A 20,373-nucleotide genomic window follows, 5' to 3' on the forward strand; every position below is an offset into this window, starting at 1 on the left:
GTCAGACACGACTGAGCGACTTCACTTTCACTTTCCACTTTCATGCATTGGAGAAGGAAATGGCAACCCACTCCAGTGTTCTTGCCTGGAGAATCCCATGGACGGAAAAGCCTGGTAGGCTGCAGTCCATGGGATCGCACAGAGTGGGACACGACTGAAGCGACTTAGCAGCTAACTATACTTATTATGTTCTTACCAAGTGTCGTCAAACATTTAAATAAACAACATCATTTCAGCATTAAAAAAATATGGTGACATGATTAAAGTACATAGAAATCCAATTAGAGAGGTCCCCACATACCAAATTTGGGACAATTTGAGCACTAGAATAATGATAATGGCATTAGGACCTATTAAATAAAGTAAGAAATGAGTATATATTGAAAAAAGTGAAGGAAGGAGTCAATTGAAAGTTTGATGAAGAATGGTTTATTTACACTGTCTCAGTTCCTTCCTGTCACAAGACACTCACAGGGGCTTCCCAGGTGGCGCTAGTGATAAAGAAGCCACCTGCCAATGCAGGAGATGTAGGAGAAATGTTCAGTCCCTGGGTAGGGAAGATCTCCTGCAGAAGGGAACAGCGGCCCACTCCAGTATTCTTTCCTGGAGAATCCCCTTAGAGGGCTACAGTCTGTAGGGTCGCAAAGAGTTGGACACAACTGAAGTGACTTAGCACACGTGCACAAGACCAAATATTTATCAAGTATAGGGAATAAAGAGTAATTTTATAGTCTATCACACCCATTTTAACAAGCAGTCCAAGGTAATATTATGGGGATTAGGACAATTTGAAATTCTGTGTCATTGAATAGAATGTAAGGCAAAACCCATTGTTTCTGTGACAATCCTGCCAAAGATGTGTAATTTGAATAGATCATGAAGAAATATCAACAAACTGACACTGAAGGATATTCTACTAAACACCTGGGCTGAAACCTAAGACGTCAAGGTCATGAAATCAAGGGAAAGATGGGGAATTGTTTCAGACTGAAGGATACTAAAGACCTGTGACAATTAAATGCAAGACATGATTCTGCACTTTTGCTAGAAAGGACATTGGACAAATGGAAAAGCTAAATTGAAGTCCAAGGATATGTTAGATGATAGTAATGTTATCAATATCAACTTACTGATTTTGATGGTTGATTGTGGTTATGTGAGAGAATAGCTTTGTTTGTGGAAATAGACACTAAAAAAGCTGGGGGTGAAGAGGCAACACGTTAGTCACTCTGAAGTAATTCAGGAAAAAATTTTTGGTACTGAAATTTTTCTTAGTTTGAGATCATTTCAAAAATATTAAAGTAGAATGGCTCAGTATCATAGATTAACTGGTGGTGAGGGTTTAGTTGCTTAGTTGTGTCTGACTCTTGCAACCCCATGAACTGCAATCCACCAGGCTCCTCTGTCCATGGAATTCTCCAGACAAGAACACTGGAGAGGATTGCCGTTTTCTACTCCAGAGGATCTTCCCCAGCCAAGAATAGAACCCAAGTCTCTTACGTCTCCTTCATTGGCAGGCAGATTTTTTTTTTTTTTTTTTTAAACCATTAGTGCCACGTGGGCCTGGTTTTAAAGACTACAGAGTCAGGCTGTCTAGTGAGGACTGGTTTGCTCATGATCTGATTTGCCTTGGGTTCCCTTCTCTGCAAAGCTTCAAACCTGATGTATTTTCAGGTTCTATATTTCAGGTTCTCCTTACTTCATTCTGTGTCTCACAGGTGACAGCGAAACAGTTTCTCTTTTCTTTATTTTGCTAAGTTATAACTGCTTTGCCTAAGGCTAGACCATGATCAGCTAATACTGTGAAGATAGCTTTCCAATCTGAACTAAATCTCTGCACACAGTTTAATAAGATCTGTTATTCCCAAAATAAGTAGATTTCCACTTTTTAAGTGGCAAGTGGAAATAAGTTAGAAAAGAATAAAACCAGGCTGTAAGTAAGAGAGTGTCTTGGATAAGAAAGAGCCCAGAGTATAGAAGGAGACCCCCAGAGACCAAATCCTAGCTCTGTCACTCCCTAGTTATGTGTCCTAGGGTCACTTACTCTTCCCATGTCTTAGTATTCTAATCTGCAAAAAGGTTTAAGATGAATACAATCATCATGACATTCTACCACAATTTTATACATTGCAATTAAAAGAACAATGCCTTCATGACCTATTGTGGAGTATTATGATATGATATTTAGGTTGAAAGTACACTAAATAATGCTGTATATTTGTGTGGGTCTACATAAATTCACATAAAACCTAAAACAAAACTGATCATACAAGAAACTGTTACCTTTTTAAATTTTTTACCTTCAAAGGAAAGGAACTAGATTAAAATTATGATCAAAGAGAATTCAGCTTATGGGTAATGTTAGTTTTATACAAAAAGAATGACTGTATATCATTTACATAATTAAAGGTTGGTACTAAAAATCATGTTCCAGCATTTCTGTATTCTTTTAAGCACATGGTCAATTTTTGATTAGCATCATAAAAGGAAGTGAACAACGTGCTTGGATCCAAAATATTAAGCTGGAGAGGAAATTCAACGTATTTTCCCCTGGGAAGATAAGAAACATTATTTGTTGACTTTGTCTCCAGCTGATTTCCAGCTTGGTGTTCTATAGAGACTAAGAATAAAAGCTGTCTTCATTTCCCAGGTGATCTCTAGCCTGGTGGGAAAGGACACCAGTCTGGAGTGACAAAAAAAGGGGGGGAGGGGTAAAAGGTGCTATGAAGCCCTGTGGCATTAGCTGAAAGGTGACAATTTCTTTCTTTGCTCTTCTCGGTTGTTACTGCTGTTACAGCTTGGAGATCTGAGCTAGTTAAGGTTTCATTCCGCTGGGGGTGGTTGTGTTGAATGACCTTTGGAAGTAACCAGGTTTGGATTTCTCAAAGAGACATTTTCACCCCTGTGTGCTTTGCCTCTCTGAATACATGCTTCAGAATGGCGAGTAAACATGTGGTGGTAAAGAATCAAAGCAAGGACCTGGTCACGTTTACAGGGAGCTTCCACCAGTTGCCCTTCTGCAGTTTCTGCACCAGCACCAGAAGTTCATCTGTAGCAAGGAAGATGGGGTGGTGACCTTGCCGGTAAAATCTCCCCTGACAACAACAGGGCCTCACATCCGGGCTGGAAAGACCCCTTATGCCTTAGCTCTAGACTATTTAACCTCTCACTTTTCCCACTTGTAAAGTGGGAATGATAGCACCAACACATGTAACCCAATGCCCCACTTACAAAGCACTTCTAACTCTTAGATTAAAAAAAAAAAAGAAAAGAAAACTTAGAAAATGCATCTGCATTACTCAGTGGGATAATGGACCAGGAATAGCCTCTCTTTGAAAAAGTTAAACTAATAACATTTTTACTGGTTATTTGATCTCAGTATTTGTGCCAAATGCAATGGATATAATACGATTTCTTATGTTGCTTGCATTTTTACTGTGAAGCCACAGAAAGTTCAAAATCAAACCACTTTTCTCGAAGGTGGAGAAAAAAATATAAAACAATTTTCCCGATTTCATAAAACTAAAAGCTTTGGCTAAAGAGAAAACACAGTGCTTATATCCATTTATTCAAATGCCTTAACATAGGACGGATTTAAAAGGACCTGAAGTTCAGGAGTTGGCAAAAATTGGAGACAACCAGGATGCCAGATTTTTCTGATGGGCTCTAAAGAGAAAATGGGATAGAAGAAGCCAGTAGCCAAAGGCTTCCATGAGAAGCAGAAACAATCCATACACAGTAGGTCTCAGAAAAGAGGAGCTTGAGGGACGATAGCCAGTCTCTTCAGTGTGTCTGCTAGCTCTGTCCTTCCCTGACCCTCAGGAATGAGGCTAGACTCCTGGGAGTTTCTTCCTGGAAATTAGCTCCAGGTTTGGATTTGGAAGCTGCTTCTCATCGGTTAAGGGTTACTCACACTTCATTTTAATTTTTCTATCTAGAAATTGGATGTGACTCAGTGCACTTGGTCTGTAATTTTAGGCAAGCACAAGAACTGGCATGAACCGCCTCCAGAAAGAATGTTATGAAGTTGCCACATACTCACATGCTGGCAAACGGAGCAGACTTGATCTCCATCTGAGCCTAGTAACTGCCTTTCATCCTCGTCAGCACAGCTCTGCTTCTGAAGTGACTTATTTTATCCTAACCGTGTGATCCGAGGTTTGTGTCCCTTTTACCTGAGCATCCATGATGCAGGTGAGAAGCAGGTGTGTTTTGGACAATCTGGATTGCACAAAGTGATCTTTCTCAGTGACTGCTTTAAATTGCCCCCCAACAAGTGAGTATTTTTTAACTATCACTTCTAAGGAAGGGTTTTGTGTTCAGCCTCCTGTACACTAACTCACAACCCACACTGATGGGGAAATCTGTGATATGAGCCGTATACTCTCTTGTGAGAGTTTGGTTGGAGATTGGGGAATGAAGTGGGGAGCCTGGGGGATGTCTATGTCCAAGCCGTGTCCCAGGCTGTTCTGGCAGTTGCTGTGATACTGGTTCAAAATAAATAAATATTATGAGGCTTTTCCCAGATAATTCCTTAACTCTAATTTCCCTGAGGATTCTTTTGTGAAACATCAGTGGCTGAAATAAATGTAACTCTAGTCAAGCCTCTAAGAGAGTGGGATGTGGTCCCCTTGTTTTGGCAGGAAGTAGTCTGTCCCAGCAAGTAAACTACAGATGTGGTACCTCTATATCATGATCACTTAAAATAGTCAGCTGAATGGCTTTTTCATTTCCTGGTCATAATCTGATTCTAGGACTCTTAGTTATTTCAATAAATTGCATGAAAACTTGGGTTTAAGTTATAAAATGTCAGCAGAAATTTTTAATAGAAGCTAAAAATAATAGATTTATGTCTGTAGAGCACTTTGCTATACTTCTAAATGGGTTTATTTGATTCTTGACATTTCTGAGAGATTATCTGAAGTGTGAAATATTTAGAACTAGAAGGGAATGTAGGAGTTACCTGTCCAGGTCTCTACCTGATGAAGGAATTTCCAGTACAAATTGCCCACCACTTCCCACTCCCACCCCCCAAAACAGTTGCAGAATGTGATGGTTAATTTTATGTGTCAGCTTGTCTGAATTCAAGGATGCCCAGAAAGCTGGCAAAATGTGATACTGGAGTGTGTTTGTGAAGGTGTTTTTGGAAGAGACCTGCATTTGAATTGGTAGACTGAATAAAGAATATTGTCTTCACCAATGTGAGTCCTCATTAATGATTGTCATCATCTGATCTGTGGAGGGCCTGGAGAGAACAGAAAGATACAGGAGGAGTGTATCCTTAAGCTCTATTCACTTAAGCTGGGACATCCATCGTCTCCTGTCTTCTGACTTTGGTGCTCAAGGACGTTGGACTCGGACTGAATTATGTCACAGGTTTTCCTGGTTGTCCAGCTTGCAAATGGCAGAGGGTGGAACTTCTCAGCCTCCATAATCATGTGAGCCAAATCCTATACTAAATCTTGTGTGTCTGTGTGTGTGCGTTTTATACGTAACATACATATATAAATATGCATGCGTGTATGGTAAGTCACTTTAGTTGTATCCGACTTTTTGTGACCTGTTGAACTGTAGTCTGCCATACTCCTTTGTCCATGGGGATTCTCCAGGCGACAATGCTGGAGTGAGTTGCCATGAGCTCCTCCAGGGGATCTTCTCAACCCAGGGATCAAATCTGTCTCCTGTGGCTTCTGCATTGCAGATGGATTCTTTACTGCTGAACCACTAGGGAAGCCTTCTTATATATATGTCCTATTGATTCTGTTTCTCTGGGGAACTCTAATAACTCTGAGATCACTACCAAGATTTCGCTGTCTCCTCAGATTGCATCAGCCTCCCTTTGATTTCCACCCATTTCTAGTTCTGTCCTGCCACACAGCATGGCAAGACATGACTAATTCCGCTCTGCACAAAACTTTTGTAGACAGCAATCATGCTGTCCATCTGCATATCCCCTTTACTCCCCTCTCAAACCAAGTATCTCCCCAAACTCCTCCTTTCCCAGCTAGATAGTTGCTATATTTGCTTATGGAACCTGCTTTCACTAATTTTGCCATCTTGCTCCTTTCCATCTGAATGGTTTTCTTGGAATACCTTGCTGTCAATAGAAACAAAATTTTCTTCTCTTGGTATTATTTATTGTTAAAAAAAGTGGAGGGGAGAAATGGCTTTTTTTTTTTTTTGGACACAATATTTCTGTTAAGAGCAATTTGATTTTTGGAAGCTTCATTTGCACTTAACTCATACTGAAAATGTGAAAATGCATAGCAATTAAACTCGCTAATGTTCACATGTACAATTTTTTTTAATTAATTAATTTTTTGGCTATGCTGGGTCTTCACTGCTGTGTGGTCTTTCTCAAGCTGTGGCGAGCTGGGGCTACTCTTCCTTATAGTGCCACTCCCAGACTGAGTTGCTCCATGGCATGTGGGATGTTCCCAGACCAGGGATCGAATGCATTTCCCCTGCATTGACAGGTGGATTTTTATCCACTGCACCATCAGGGAAGTCTTTCCATGTGCTATTCAGTCCAACATTTTTGTGTGAATAGCTGTGAAGTTGATTCTTTCAAATTTTATCTGAAACTCTCTCTATATTTTATAATCATTTTTCATCTCGTGTGATTCAATAACTGTTCTGAATTCTAACTCTCTCATATAGCATGCTATAGCTCCTTTTTTGTCTCAGGTTTGAATTTCAAGCTATTGACTTTTTTGTTCATTCATTTGTTTTGTTGTTTATTTCTTTGTTTTGACTAATTGACCAGTTGTCATTGATGTAAGTACTATCCTCCTTGCTTTTCTAACACAGAGATGTTTTTTAAATGTATGGGAAGTATTGCACAAATGAATGATTCATTCATTCACTCAACAAACACTTAATGAACACTTACCGTGTGCCAGGCTTAGGCACTAGTGATTCCAAAGAGATCCACTTGATAAAGTCTCTGCCCTCAGGGAGCTTGCATTCTACAAAGAGACATAAATAAACAATTGCAGAGCATGGTATGACCAAGGAAGTAAACACGGTGGGGAGACAGAATAATTTCTAAGGGAGCTGCTTTAGACAGAACAGAGAGAACACATCTTCACCAAAACGTAGAGCAGGTGAGGCTGCCTTCCAGGAAGAAAGTGAAAAGTGAAAGTAAAACTTGCTCAGTCGTGTCTGACTCTTTGCAACCCCATGAACTATACAGTCCACGGAATTCTCTAGGCCAGAATACTGACATAGGTAGCCTTTCCCTTCTCCAGAGGATCTTCCCAACCCAGGGATCGAGCCCAGGTCTCCTGAATTGCAGGCAGATTCTTTACCAGCTGAGCCACAAGGGAAGCCCAAGAATACTGAAGTGGGAAGCCTATCCCTTCTCCAGAGGATCTTCCCGACCTAGGAATCCAACCAGGGTCTCCTGCATTGCAGGTGGATTTTTTGCCAATTAAGCTATCAGGGAAGCCTTACAGGAAGAGAGAAGAGCAAACGGGAAGTCCTGAGACAGGAAAGACCTTGACCAGTATATCCAGGGCTGAGATGCACGATCTAGTTTGGTCTCTGTCTGTCCTGTTCCGACTTTCTTGGGTTTGCTCCTGACTTCACGTATCAGAGCTCAGGGAGGAGCCGTTCCCTGGAACACAGCCCTGAGTGGAGAACACCAGCAGCTCACCAGCCCTCTTCAGGAGAGTGTGGGATGCCTCTCTAATGGACCTTTTTACGGGACATTTCCATTTGAAAGAGCACGTGAAATCTGAAGTCACAGGCTGAGCAGGCCCAGGGACAATGCATAGGTTTTGAAAGGTCTCGGGGACTGTCGGAGCTCCGTGTGCGTGTGCCTGTCAGTGCCAATGCTGGTGCACTGCTCTCACGGCACAGGACGCGGGGGATCTTGCAGACACAGTCCTTCCATTAACCTTATGGCTGCTGCCAAGTCGCTTTAGTCATGTCCGACTCTTTGCGACCCCATGAACTGTGCCTGCCAGGCTCCTCTATCCATGGATTCTCCAGGCAATCCTAGAGTGGGCTGCCATTTCCTCCTCCAGGGGATCCTCTTGACCCAGGGATAAAACTTGGGTCTCCTGAGGCTCCTGCACTGCAGACAGATTCCTTATTACCTGGGTCCCCTGAGGCTCCTTCCCTGGTGGTCAGACGGTAAAGCGTCTGCCTACAATGTGGGAGACCTGGGTTCAATCCCTGGGTCAGGAAGATCTCCCGGAGAAGAAAATGGGAACCCACTCCAGCATTCTTGCCTGGAAAATCCTGTGGACGGAGGAGCCTGGTAGGCTACAGTCCACGGGGTTGCAAAGAGTCGGACATGACTGAACAACTTCACTTTCACTTTCCTGAGGCTCCTGTATTGCAGGCAGATTTCTAACCTTATTACCTGCTTTCAGTCTTCTCATGTCACAGAGATATTATGCCAACTCAGCAGCAAAGTCATCTGGAAAATTAATATCGAGGTCTCATGATACCAGGCTCTTGCCCAGGTAGCTCTGACCTCCAGTTTTCCTTCTTCCCCACATCATATTTGACGATGAGGACACGAGCTGAGGAGGACCCACCCTGTGGGCCTTTCTCAAAAGTCCATGATGCAGAGGGAAAAATAGCAAAAATATGGAGTCAGAGCTCCAGAAGAAGAGAAATATTAATAAAAACTCAGTCTATGTGGATTTCCTCCAAGGAGACAGTAGAAAATCACGTGTACTTATTTTAACAGCACTGCTTTAATTCTAGTAATGTTCTGAGCGGGATTTTAACCTCCCTAACTTCCTCTGTAAAAAGTGAAGAAACTGACATTAGCAGCCTGCAATTTCTTGATGCCATGTAGAGTAAGGTCCATGACGGCTGGGTGACTGGATATCATAAAGAGGGAAATATACTCAGGTCAGTGTGAAACATGCTCTGTTTTCCTCTGTCACTCTTCTGACTGGGAAGCAGTGGAAATATCAGAATCTCTGGGGTCTGCAGGACTGACCTGAGGCCTGTCTTTGCTGTTTACTCTCTATGGAAATGTTATTTGCCCTCGCTAGCCCCAGGTTTTCTCCATAACTCAGGAATGACAGTACTTAACTGACGAAATAAGATAATGTATCTACAGTGCTTAATACATAGGTAGGTTTCACCAGATGTTAGCTCTTTCATCTTTCCCTCCCTTCTGAGCTATTCTGAGTTATGTCCAGGACTGTGTATACTTTCAGTAGGACAGAAAACTCTCTTACAACTGCAACAGCATTTGACACGTTTCCTCTGCTCATACATAAGGGGGAATGACCTGAAAATCTGTCTGCAAGGCAAGCCTTCCAACAATGTTGAGGAGACTGCTCTGTTCACCTTGTGTGGATATCCAGAAGTAGCCATTCTTTCTGATGGTGTTTAAAGAGGCAAGCCAAGAAGTAAGAGCCCTGTGTTTTAGTTCCATTTCTGCTTGTAACTAGTTATGAGACCTAAGATAACCAATTAAGTTTTGCTTCCTCCTTCATTAGACCAATTGAATTTGAACATCTGTCTAAGCCCAACTCTTCGGCTATTAAATAAGAATTTCAGTATTTCACTCGATGTCTTGGAATTGTGAGTAACTTGTATTTGCATTCAAAGACAGCAATGTTGTATACCATGCTCTTAAAAACACTAATTTCTGCCTGCTTTTACACATTTACATTTTTTCTTATTATTTTAAATTTTTTGTACCATTTTAGGGGCCAGTGAAATATGAGTGATGCATTAATAATCATGGGACCTTTGATTAGATGATATTTTAGGCAAAGTATTAATCACATATTATGTATCGTGCACTGTAATATTCATGGCTTTCCCTCATCAAGGTAGGTATCATCATTATTTCCAATTTATAGAAAAGAAAAAGTATCAGGGAGATAAAATCATTTGATTAAGATCACAAGGCTAGTAAGAGAACACAGCTTTATTTGGTGTTTCCGACTTGACATTTCACAGCTTCACACAATTATCCTGTAACATGGAGAGCACACCCCTTCCTGCTGATTGTCAGAATGAATTTAAACAAAAGAGCTTTAATGTCTTCCACTGCAAACCCACTGCCCCCCAAACACCCAGATGTATAAGAAGAAAAGTTAGACTCTTGATATTAAAAACAACAACAACAGCATTAAAAACCACAGTGAAACAAATATTCTCATTTCCTGAGCTAAGTAAGGCAATAACTTTTGTACTGTGACTAAAAACGTTGCCTGCCTATCTGGCAACAGAGGATGTTGCAGCCAGCAAGTCACTACTTGCCACCCCCCACCTCACCCCCCACCACGGTGACCCCTGAGGGGACTGAGGATGATGACAATGGGTTTCTCGCTGGCAAGCCCTCACCCACGCCCGCAGACGCACCCAGAGGGCACTTGAGATGCAAAAGAACAGGATACTGACTAAGGTGGCTGAGGTGCAGTCAAAGGAATGATTTCAACGATCCCAGCCGCTTACATCTTCCCAAACAGGGAAAAGTGCTAAACTCATTAACTCAAGATATCTGGTTTTCTTTAATTAACAGTAATCATTTGAAGCTCTGACTATCTAGACTTTGTGGCAAAAACTCCTGGCTCCTCCCTTACCTCTTCAGAGCAGAGTTATCCGAGAGGCTGCCTCTTGGGCTTAAGTCTTCCGTTTTGTCTGCTGAACAAAATATAATTCTCAACTTTTAGGTTGTGCTTTTTATATTTTTCAGTTGATAGTGTGATTATTTTAATTATTGTGTAGGTCTTTGACTAGATTGAAAACTCCCTGAAGGCAGGGACCTTGTTCCTTTTTGCTTGTCATTCTATCACCAGCACTAAGCTCATTGCCTAACACTGAAACATACTCAATAATTTTTGTTTATAATTAAAGCAGTGCTTTGCAATATGGATAAGCAAAATATAACAAGAAAAGCTTCAGGTGTGAACTCAGCAATTTTAAACACAACTTATGGGCAAGTCAAGAAGGAATAGGATGGTTCCAATAACACTCCCAGCTTATCTCTTCATGTTAAATCACTGACTGTTTATCAAACACCGGGGTTGTAATTCTCATGAGGACTACTGAGAAAGGTGAAGCATTCTGAGTGAAATATGAATTCGTGACCTAAAATTTGGCTTTTTTTTTCTTTCTGTCTTGACTTATCAAAATAAAATTCACTGGCAATAATTCATATAAACAATATTTATAAATAAAAAATCTGAGAGAAATCTACAGAATGTGAACAAAATGCCTCAGTAACAGACATGTGATAAAGGTGATATTTACCCCAGACGAGGGGAAGAGACGTAAGAGTCAGGCATCATTGCGTCCACTGGGCGGCGCTGCAGACTGATGCTGACCACTTAAAGAGTGTCAGAAAATTTCTAAAGTTACGCCTGTATGTAAAAGTTTCTTCTTTCCTTTTATTCTTAAAACAGCTCTATGAGGAATGTAGCCTGTGTATTCCTATCCCTTAAACACCGACTTTAGACACCATTAATCATTAGAAACTGCCTTTCTGGAGATTTGTAATACATGTTAATGGAGATTTTCTCTTTAAAATGGCCCATTCACTTTTGAGCTGCTTATTCCAAAGTTATTTATTGGTAACCTTTGGTTCCTTTCTCCACTTTCAAGTGTCTGTCTCAAAAAGACAGTCTCTGTGGAAGGGAGACTGAAATAGCTGGGCTACACATTCCTGGGGCTGAGGTGGGGTTCACTGCTCAGTAAAGATACCAGGGTACTCACAAGGCACCCCAAGGTCTGGTGTCAGAGCCATGGGCATTTATTAATGTAAACTTTTTAGAGGTTCTGTTTTAGCATCTGCAAGAAGGGAATGGAAAATTTTTTACCATTTGCCTCACTAGTCTAATAACATAAAATGAGTTAATACGTAATGGTGGGAAGCATTCTGTAAATGTAGGTTTTCATTACTTTCTGTGGAAACTTACTCCATTTTCATGAAAATTCTTCCCATTCTTTAATGATGTTCAAATGATGAGTCCCATACTGAAGATTCTCTTAGCCTTTCAAACCCGAAGGTGGCAGCTTGCTGTGTCTGATCATTAGTTAACTAATCAATAGCAGTATATTTTTTTGGTATTTTCTTTTATTGGACTTTCCTGGTGACTCAGACGGTAAAACGTCTGCCTACAATGCGGAGACCTGGGTTCAATCCCTGGGTCGGGAAGATCTCCTGGAGAAGGAAGTGGCAACTCACTCCAGTATTCTTGCCTGGAAAATCCCATGGGCGGAGGAGCCTGATAGGCTACAGTCCATGGAGTCTCAAAGAATCGGACACAACTGAGCGACTTCACTTTATTACCTTTATAGTTTTATCTTTCATATTTAGGTCTTTTTCAATTTAAATGATGTTTGTTTTTAAATGTCATGTGAAACAGAGATCTAATTTATTTTTCTGCAAATAATGAGCTAAATTTCCTAACATCATTTAGTAAATATTCTGTTTTCTCCAAGAAAAATCCTTTTAGATTTACACTGGAAATTTACTGAACATAAATTTTGGGAGGATCAATATGTTTGCAAAATTATGACATCCGGTCCACTACCATAACATACATAACATAATAAAGCTATTTTTTTTTCTCTATCAACAACAACAAAAAAATTTTTTTCCTGTACTAAAAGTTAGAACTTTTATTGCTGGTAGAGAAACACTGATTTGTATAGGTAGATACTGGATGAGGCATTCTTGATGAGCTTCCAAACAGGTTTTATAGTTTGTTGATCCCTTTGGCATTTCTGTGTAAATAATTTGTGCAGCCATGACAATGTTGTCTTTTCTTTCCTGATTCTTAAACTTCTTACGTCTTTTTCTAGTTTTATTTGTTTTGCATGGCTGGGACCTTGAAAATTATGTGGATTATGTTGAATAATGACAAGGATTCATGTTATCAGACTCTCCTTTTCTCTTATCTCTCTGTCTCTTATCACTTTCTCTCCCTGTATTTCTCTATCTCTCTGTCCCTTTCTTCACTGTGGGATTTTCATTTAAACAGAGTTTAAAAAATATTGAAATAGAGACTTGCATTTTCTGTTTAGTAATTTTTGTTGTTGTTGTTAATTAATAGCCTACAATTTACTGGTTGCGGCTGGAAGTGTGGCATGCCTGGGAATCTGAGCACACAAGACTGCTCTCCATGCTTCCAAAGGCACACGGTTAGAGGAGCTGATTGGAAGCCACATTTTAGGTTATGAAACTTACAGACAGGTCTTCGAGGTCCCAGCTCCTCACTCCCCGGGCAAGTACCAACAGCACCATTATTTACTGTCTTGTTAAATTAAAATACATTTTTAGCACTCTGACATGTTACCTCAGATATTCTACAGTACAAGAGAAGTGCTTTTAGTCCTAATTTGGGAGAAAAGAAACCAAGGCTCAGAGAGACTGAGTTTCAACAGTTAGAGATTTTCCTAATTTATTACACTGCTGTCCCTCAACATATCTCTTGGCTTCCTGTTCTTTGGGGCCCAGGAGAGCCTGGTCATCTTTTTCCATGTTCTTTTATAGAAAATATTAAAATTTTTAGATGGTTATAAATAATGTATGAGTCAATGAATGGTCTGCTCTAAAGAAGGTGCCTTAAATATTCCTGGATCATAAACCAGGGAGCCTCTCCGCTTCCTTTCCAAAGCTGGTGATGAAATTCTGATGGACACTGGGGCCACCAGGTGTGTGCAAATGATTAGAAGCTGGGAACAGTCTCTGTCAAGCTGGAGTGATGGATTTTGTGTTATCTAATGCCAAACTGGGCTTCCCAGGTGGCTCAGTGGTAAAGAACCCACCTGCCACTACAAAAGATGAAGGAGACACGGGTTCGATCCCTGGGTCGGGAAGATCCCCTGGTAGAGGAAATGACAGCTCATCCCAGTATTCCTGCCTGGAGAATGCCCATGGACAGAGAAGCCTGGAGGGCTGCAGGCCATGGACAGAGGAGCCTGGCGGGCTGCAGGCCATGGACAGAGGAGCCTGGCGGGCTGCAGGCCATGGACAGAGGAGCCTGGCGGGCTGCAGGCCATGGACAGAGGAGCCTGGCGGGCTGCAGGCCATGGACAGAGGAGCCTGGCGGGCTGCAGGCCATGGACAGAGAAGCCTGGAGGGCTGCAGGCCATGGACGGAGGAGCCTGGCGGGCTGCAGGCCATGGACAGAGGAGCCTGGCGGGCTGCAGGCCATGGACAGAGGAGCCTGGCGGGCTGCAGGCCATGGGGTCGCAAAGAGCAGGACACGACTGAGCACACACAGCACGATGCCAAACTAGTGTCCACGTGAGCTTCCTTCCCGCTGCTGCCCGTTTTGGAGAAGCAGAGCTTTCACTCCTTGGTTTCTGGGATTTTGCTTATAGGTGTGTTGCTCCTGTATGAACAGACAAGAATGCAAAAGAAAGGATGGCCCATTGAATTTTACATAATTGCATATGACATTAGACTATAACACTTGCAGAAGTTTCTGGCCGCAGACTCATTTCACTTGGCCAACTAGTGGTTTTTCGTTTTGATTATAACTATGATTTTAATTTCAATGCTTTTAAGAGAAAAAGCATGTTCATGGCTTCTTTTGTCTTAATCGAATCGGATTTACAGCCCTGGCTCCTGAAGGCACTGAGTTTATGACCCCTGGAGCTGGTAGTGACTCCCATGTCCTGACATTTTTATGGTTCTATGATATCGGAAAGGACAGGATAGTTGATAGAAAGAATGACTTGAAGGAATGTGGGCATGGTTGGAAGGGAAAGTATTATCCCCCTCCTCAGGTCACTTTTATGAAAACATTCAGGTATGCTGTAGGCACGAAACAGCTGGAAAATCAAGATGATTCCTAGCTGTGTTAGAAAGAGTGTAGCCAGAGTGAAGCTGCTGAGCTGTTAGGTTTTAAGCACTGTGGACCAGGCAAAAGTCATGCATAGCTGCAAAGGGCAACCTTGAAAGTCAAGTCCCCTGTCTCAGTAAGCTTACTGTTTTGTTTGTTCTGCAACATGAAACCAGATTGCTGTGTCTTCATTTCACCAGATGAAAAAGTCGACAAGAGCTGTAAGAGTTGCATTACACAGAAACGTTTTAAGCCCTAGACTCACACAAGTGAGAGTTTGAACTTTTAAAAAGTATGAACAATTAGGACAACTTAAAAAAAAAATCAACCAGCAACCAAGACACTTCCTCTGTCCCACCTTTAAAATCCTAATTCTGTGTTATTGGAAGCCTTTTGCTTGCCTATGCACATCAAATTTCTGAAAGAATACACACAAAAAAGCTTGCTATTGGTTATCTCCAACAAGCGAAAATTGGGATGGGAATTGTTGAGCATCAAGACAGTTGTGAAATTATTACTTCTTTTGACCCATCAAGTTTTTATTTATTTACTTTAACAACAGCATGTTATCCATTTACACATAAAAAAAAAGAAAATCTAAGGAAGCATCATGTATTTCACATTCTTTCCTCCTCCCTAATTATCTATTCTTCTGTTTGCTGTGATTTTAATAGTTGTCACATATGTTTGAGAGACTGTATTTTCTCTAAACTTATCCCAAATTGTCCATTATTATTAGGTAGCATATAATCTAATTCAAGCATCAGATCTTTTCTGTATGTCCCTTTTCCATGATCTTTCAGAGGAAAATATAATCATTGTTTGCAATTCGGACTCCAAGTTGTTTCCAGATTAACCCTAATTAATCTAATGAAGTGAACTCTAATTAATTACCACCAAAACAAATAGATTTGTCCTGACCTTCACTAGCAACACTGCCACACACTTGAAATCAGATGGCTTAGGTCTGGCTGGGGAAGGCGATGACTTTGGCCTCTGGAATGCCAAAGTGGCAGTAAAACAAGGTTGAGCAGAACCATGTTAAAACCAACCGGATGTCACGAACAAATTGGCAGCCACTCATCTGTTTTATGTATGTGTCTATAAAGTGACACTATGTCTTCATGCTCATAATCCTTGTTCTGCTGTTGACCAGGGTGATTATCTGTCCATGTGTTTTCTTGTGAACAGTCTGTACCCTCTATATTGTTGTTACAGCATCGTCATCATGCCTGCTCTGGTACAGTAGGCGGGGCAGAGAACAAATCACACGGAAAGGAGGAAACCGAGAACCCTGCCTGTCAGTGTCCACGGTTTCCAAGCTGTCCAAACACACAAACATAATGTTATAGGTAAACACTGAATAAGCATCTAGGACCACTCTGTTCTTGCTGCAAGAGTCCTTCACAGAAAAGGTGTGGAATGCAAGCAAAACATGTGTGTGTGTGTGTGTGTGTGTGTGTGTGTGTGTGTGTGTGAAGCGTGTTCTTATAGAGCAGATATGCAGTGGCCAAAGCAAACTAGGAAAGATCCTAGGTCAGCCACATGAAATCTAAGCGATAATAATTTGTTAGTTTTATTGACTGGTTAACAATTTTCAGCAATGTGAAAACACATTTAACCAGTTTCTCCAGTTGGGTTTAATTAATGTGGGTGAGTGTGTTTTTCTTAATAGAAGTGTTGTTCTGATTCACAGCAGGTTAGGTTTAACATCATTCTGCTCCCAGGACAAGGCCTGAGGCATATAGAGTAGGATTTTAGGAGCATTTTGATGGATGAGGTGAGAAATGTCTTAACAGGATGGGGTAGAGATTGAGTACAATGAGTAACATCTTGCCTTGCCAAGTACACTGATTGATTATCTATTGGCTGATTCATCACATCCTGGGGATATTGGAGAAACTAGTGGGTGGTTTTTGTCCTAAATGGTATTGTTGCAGCTGAGACAACCACTCCAATAAGTGGAGTCAATTACGTTAAAGAAATAAACTACATTAATACATCCTTCTTCTTCCTTCATTCCCATCAATTCACGAAGTTCCATTGATTTGAGGCCTTCAAAATCTCTCTCTGTCCTTTTTTTCCCGCCACCAATGGAATGATTGTCAGAAGTCTCCTAAGTGGCTTCCTTATTATTTTTTTAATCCCAGAGCTATCCCCACAATTACAGCTCTTGCCAAGAATCACCAGAACGTGCCTTTCGATCATGCCTTTTCTTCATGGAAAACCTCCAAGTGTTTCATTTTACTACCTAGTGAAACCTAAACTTCACGAGACTTTCGGGAACATCAGTCACAAGGTCCATCTCCCTATTCAAAATCACTTCTTGCCACTCTTTAATACATTTCCCCCCTATAATCTGCTAAAGAGAAGTGGAAATCGAGAAAAGTAATGAGTGGGCAAAGATGAAATTAACTAGCATTTTAAAATTCCAGTTCCTTCTGGCCTTGTCTCATTGCATAACTGAAAAAACAGGCAGGGGATGCATGTTTCCTCCCTAAAGAAACTGAAATTAGGAGGTGTTTGCCCAAGTTACTACTTGTCCAGTGCAACAAAGTGGGTTGGGGGAGCTGGGAGTTTGACCTAGGTCTTTCTGAGACCCACCCTTTTTCCAATATTCCATTCATTGTACTTATGCAGCTTACCCTCTGGCACCCCCACCTCAACTCTCCAGACCTGGAATGCCCTCTTTTCTGCCTCAACTTCAAGAGTCAGTTCCTAAGACAACCTATCTGGACCCTCAGGATCTCCCTAATCTTCTCTGTCCCAAATTCCCTGAAAATGTAACCCCTTTACTTGACCCCCAAACTGGATAAGATGTTCCTCCTCTGGGTTCCCATAACATCCTATTTTTATCACATCATATGTTTTTCAGTTTTATTTATTTACTTTTAGCTATGCTGGGTCTTTGTTGCTGAGCACGGGCTTTCTCTAGTTGTGGTGAGTGCGGGCTCCTCTCTGGTTGCGCTGCATGGGCTTCTCACTGTGGTGGCTCTTCTTACTGCAGAGCACGCGCTCCAGGTGTGGGCTCAGTGGTTGTGGTACACTGACTTTAGTTACCGTGTGGCATGTGGAATCCTCCTGGACCAGGGATGGAACCTTTGTAGCTTGCATTGGCAGGCAGATTCTTAACCACTGGACCACGAGGGAAATTCCATATATTTTTAAATAAACATATTTATTGATATATAACAAGCATATAGAAAAGTCACATAAGTATTTAGCTTGATGATATATCAAAAAGCAAAATCAAGTCTGAAACCACCAAGATCAAGAAATTACCAGCAAGCAACCAGAAGACCAGCCCCCTCGCTTACCCTCTTAATTTTTATCTCCATTCTCCCGTCCCCAAAGGCAATCAGATCCTGACTTCTATACAGCTTTGTTTTGTTAGCCTGCTTTCAAATTTTATATAAATCAAATCATTCAGTACGGTTTCTATGTCTGTGAGGTTTATTCCCCATTATCGTATATAGCAATTATCCATTTGTTTTTATTATAATATGGTATTACATTATATCTATTCATTTTACTAATTATATTGCTGTTGGGAGACATTTTGAATTGTTGCCATTTTGAGGCTCATATACATAGTTCTACTGTGAATATCATTGCAAACTTTTTATTGAATATATGTGTACTCTTTGGGGTGCATATACCATGGAGTGAAGCTACTGGGTCATAATTTATAAATATATTCATCTTTATTTAGTAGAAAATACCAAACATTTTTCCAAAATGGTTGTACTGATTTATACTCTCACTGCAATATGTATTTCCAGCTGCATCTCATTTCATCAACAACTTATAAATGTCTATGTTATAATTGCAAATTCTCTTTTTTTTTTTTTTTTTTTGTCACACCACACAGCATATGGAACTTCTCTGACCAGGGATTGAACCCATAATCTCACAGTGAAAGCATGGAGTCTTAACCACTGGACCACCAGGGAAGTTCTATAATTGAAAATTCTTTCTTTCTCCCTCCCCACCCCACTTTCTCTTTTTCTCTCCTTACCTTAGCATGACACTTAGAAAGTATCTGAATAAAAGTCTAGTGAAATAGGAAGTAAATGACTAACAAGCACAGAAGTGTTGGCTTCTATATTCTTGTCACTTAAGAAGTGACATTATGCAGAATAGGGTAGTGGTTACATGCATAGGCTTTGGGACCAGACTATCATGATTTGACTTCTAACCTCACCATGTCCCCACAAATTACCTTTCTGTGCTAATTTCTTCACTTTGACATCATGGGGTCAATGAATTTTGTATAAAGTACTTAGAGCAATGCCTGGCATGTAGTACGAATTCTGTAGTATTAACTGTTCGTGTTGTCTAATTCTTAAGGTGTATATCCTTTTAGACTCCCTAGAAACAGAATCTCTAGGGAGATTCTAGTAACCTAGAGAGTTTAGAAGCCTGCTCTAGGCAGCCAACCCCTAGGCAGCCAACTCCACAGAGAACTTCTAGACTTATGAGGTTCCCTTTAGCCCTCATTCTCCACCAGCCTTATACCATGGGTGGGTGCCCCCAGTAGATGGCAAATTCCCTAAGCATGGTACTTGAGTTATCTTCATGGTAGCAGTGGTTTCAAAGTCCCACTTCAATTTGTGGGAATCTTAGTTGAACACATTCCACCTAAATCCATATTTGAGCAGCTATACAGCTGAAAACCTATGGAGAAGTGAATTGTTCCTTTTATCCACCATCATGCTCAAATGTAGTTTCAAATGCTGACAAAGATGTGTCCCACACCCCTAGATAAAAGATACTTCTGCACATGTACTACTTGACATCATAGTGTTTAGTAAATATTTGCTTTTTTTAAATTTAAATATATTGATCCTTTGTTCTTTCTGGACTTCCCTATTCTGGCCCGGTTCCCTTCCCACCCACTTGTGTTTGATCTAATCTCCTCCTGTTTGTGTGACAACACTCGGGTCTCCTCTGGCTCTTATCTGCTCTCCAGCAATGTATATCAGATCTTACATAGCAACTGACTGAAGCCAGAAGCCACATTTATACCCTCAAAAGATTAAAATGCTTTGTAATCCATGATTAGCTCCTAATGTCTAATTAGATGGGAGAATGCCAACTGAAAGACCCAAGTTCAGATAAAAATGTTTTAAGTACTTATTGTTCATAGAGGGACTCTTAACTGTTATTCATCATGAGAATGAGGGGAAGACACACAGAAAGCCTTTTGTCAGGACTAGGATCAATCTTTACTAGGACTTTATAGATTTTCTTTATCATTGTAGTTGACTTTTGAGCTTCCCAGGTGGCGCTAGTAATAAGGAATCCACCTGTCAATGCAGGAGACAGAGGAGTCACAAGTTTGATCCCTGGGTGGGGAAGATCTCCTGGAGGAGGTCATGGCAACCCACTCTAGTATTCTTACCTGGAGAATCCCCATGGACAGAGGAGCCTGATGGGCTACAGTCCATGGGGTCACAGAGTTGGACATAACTGAAGTGACTTAGCAAGCATGTAGTTGATTTGGGCATTTGTAGTAGGTAAGGGGTTTAAAATGCAGCTAGTGTCTGGAGGGAAGAGCAGTAACTCAAATGCAGAGCTTGATCAGAGCTTGATC

Source organism: Bos indicus, chromosome 9, assembly GCF_029378745.1.
Source record: "Bos indicus isolate NIAB-ARS_2022 breed Sahiwal x Tharparkar chromosome 9, NIAB-ARS_B.indTharparkar_mat_pri_1.0, whole genome shotgun sequence".
Taxonomy (NCBI): Eukaryota; Metazoa; Chordata; class Mammalia; order Artiodactyla; family Bovidae; genus Bos; species Bos indicus.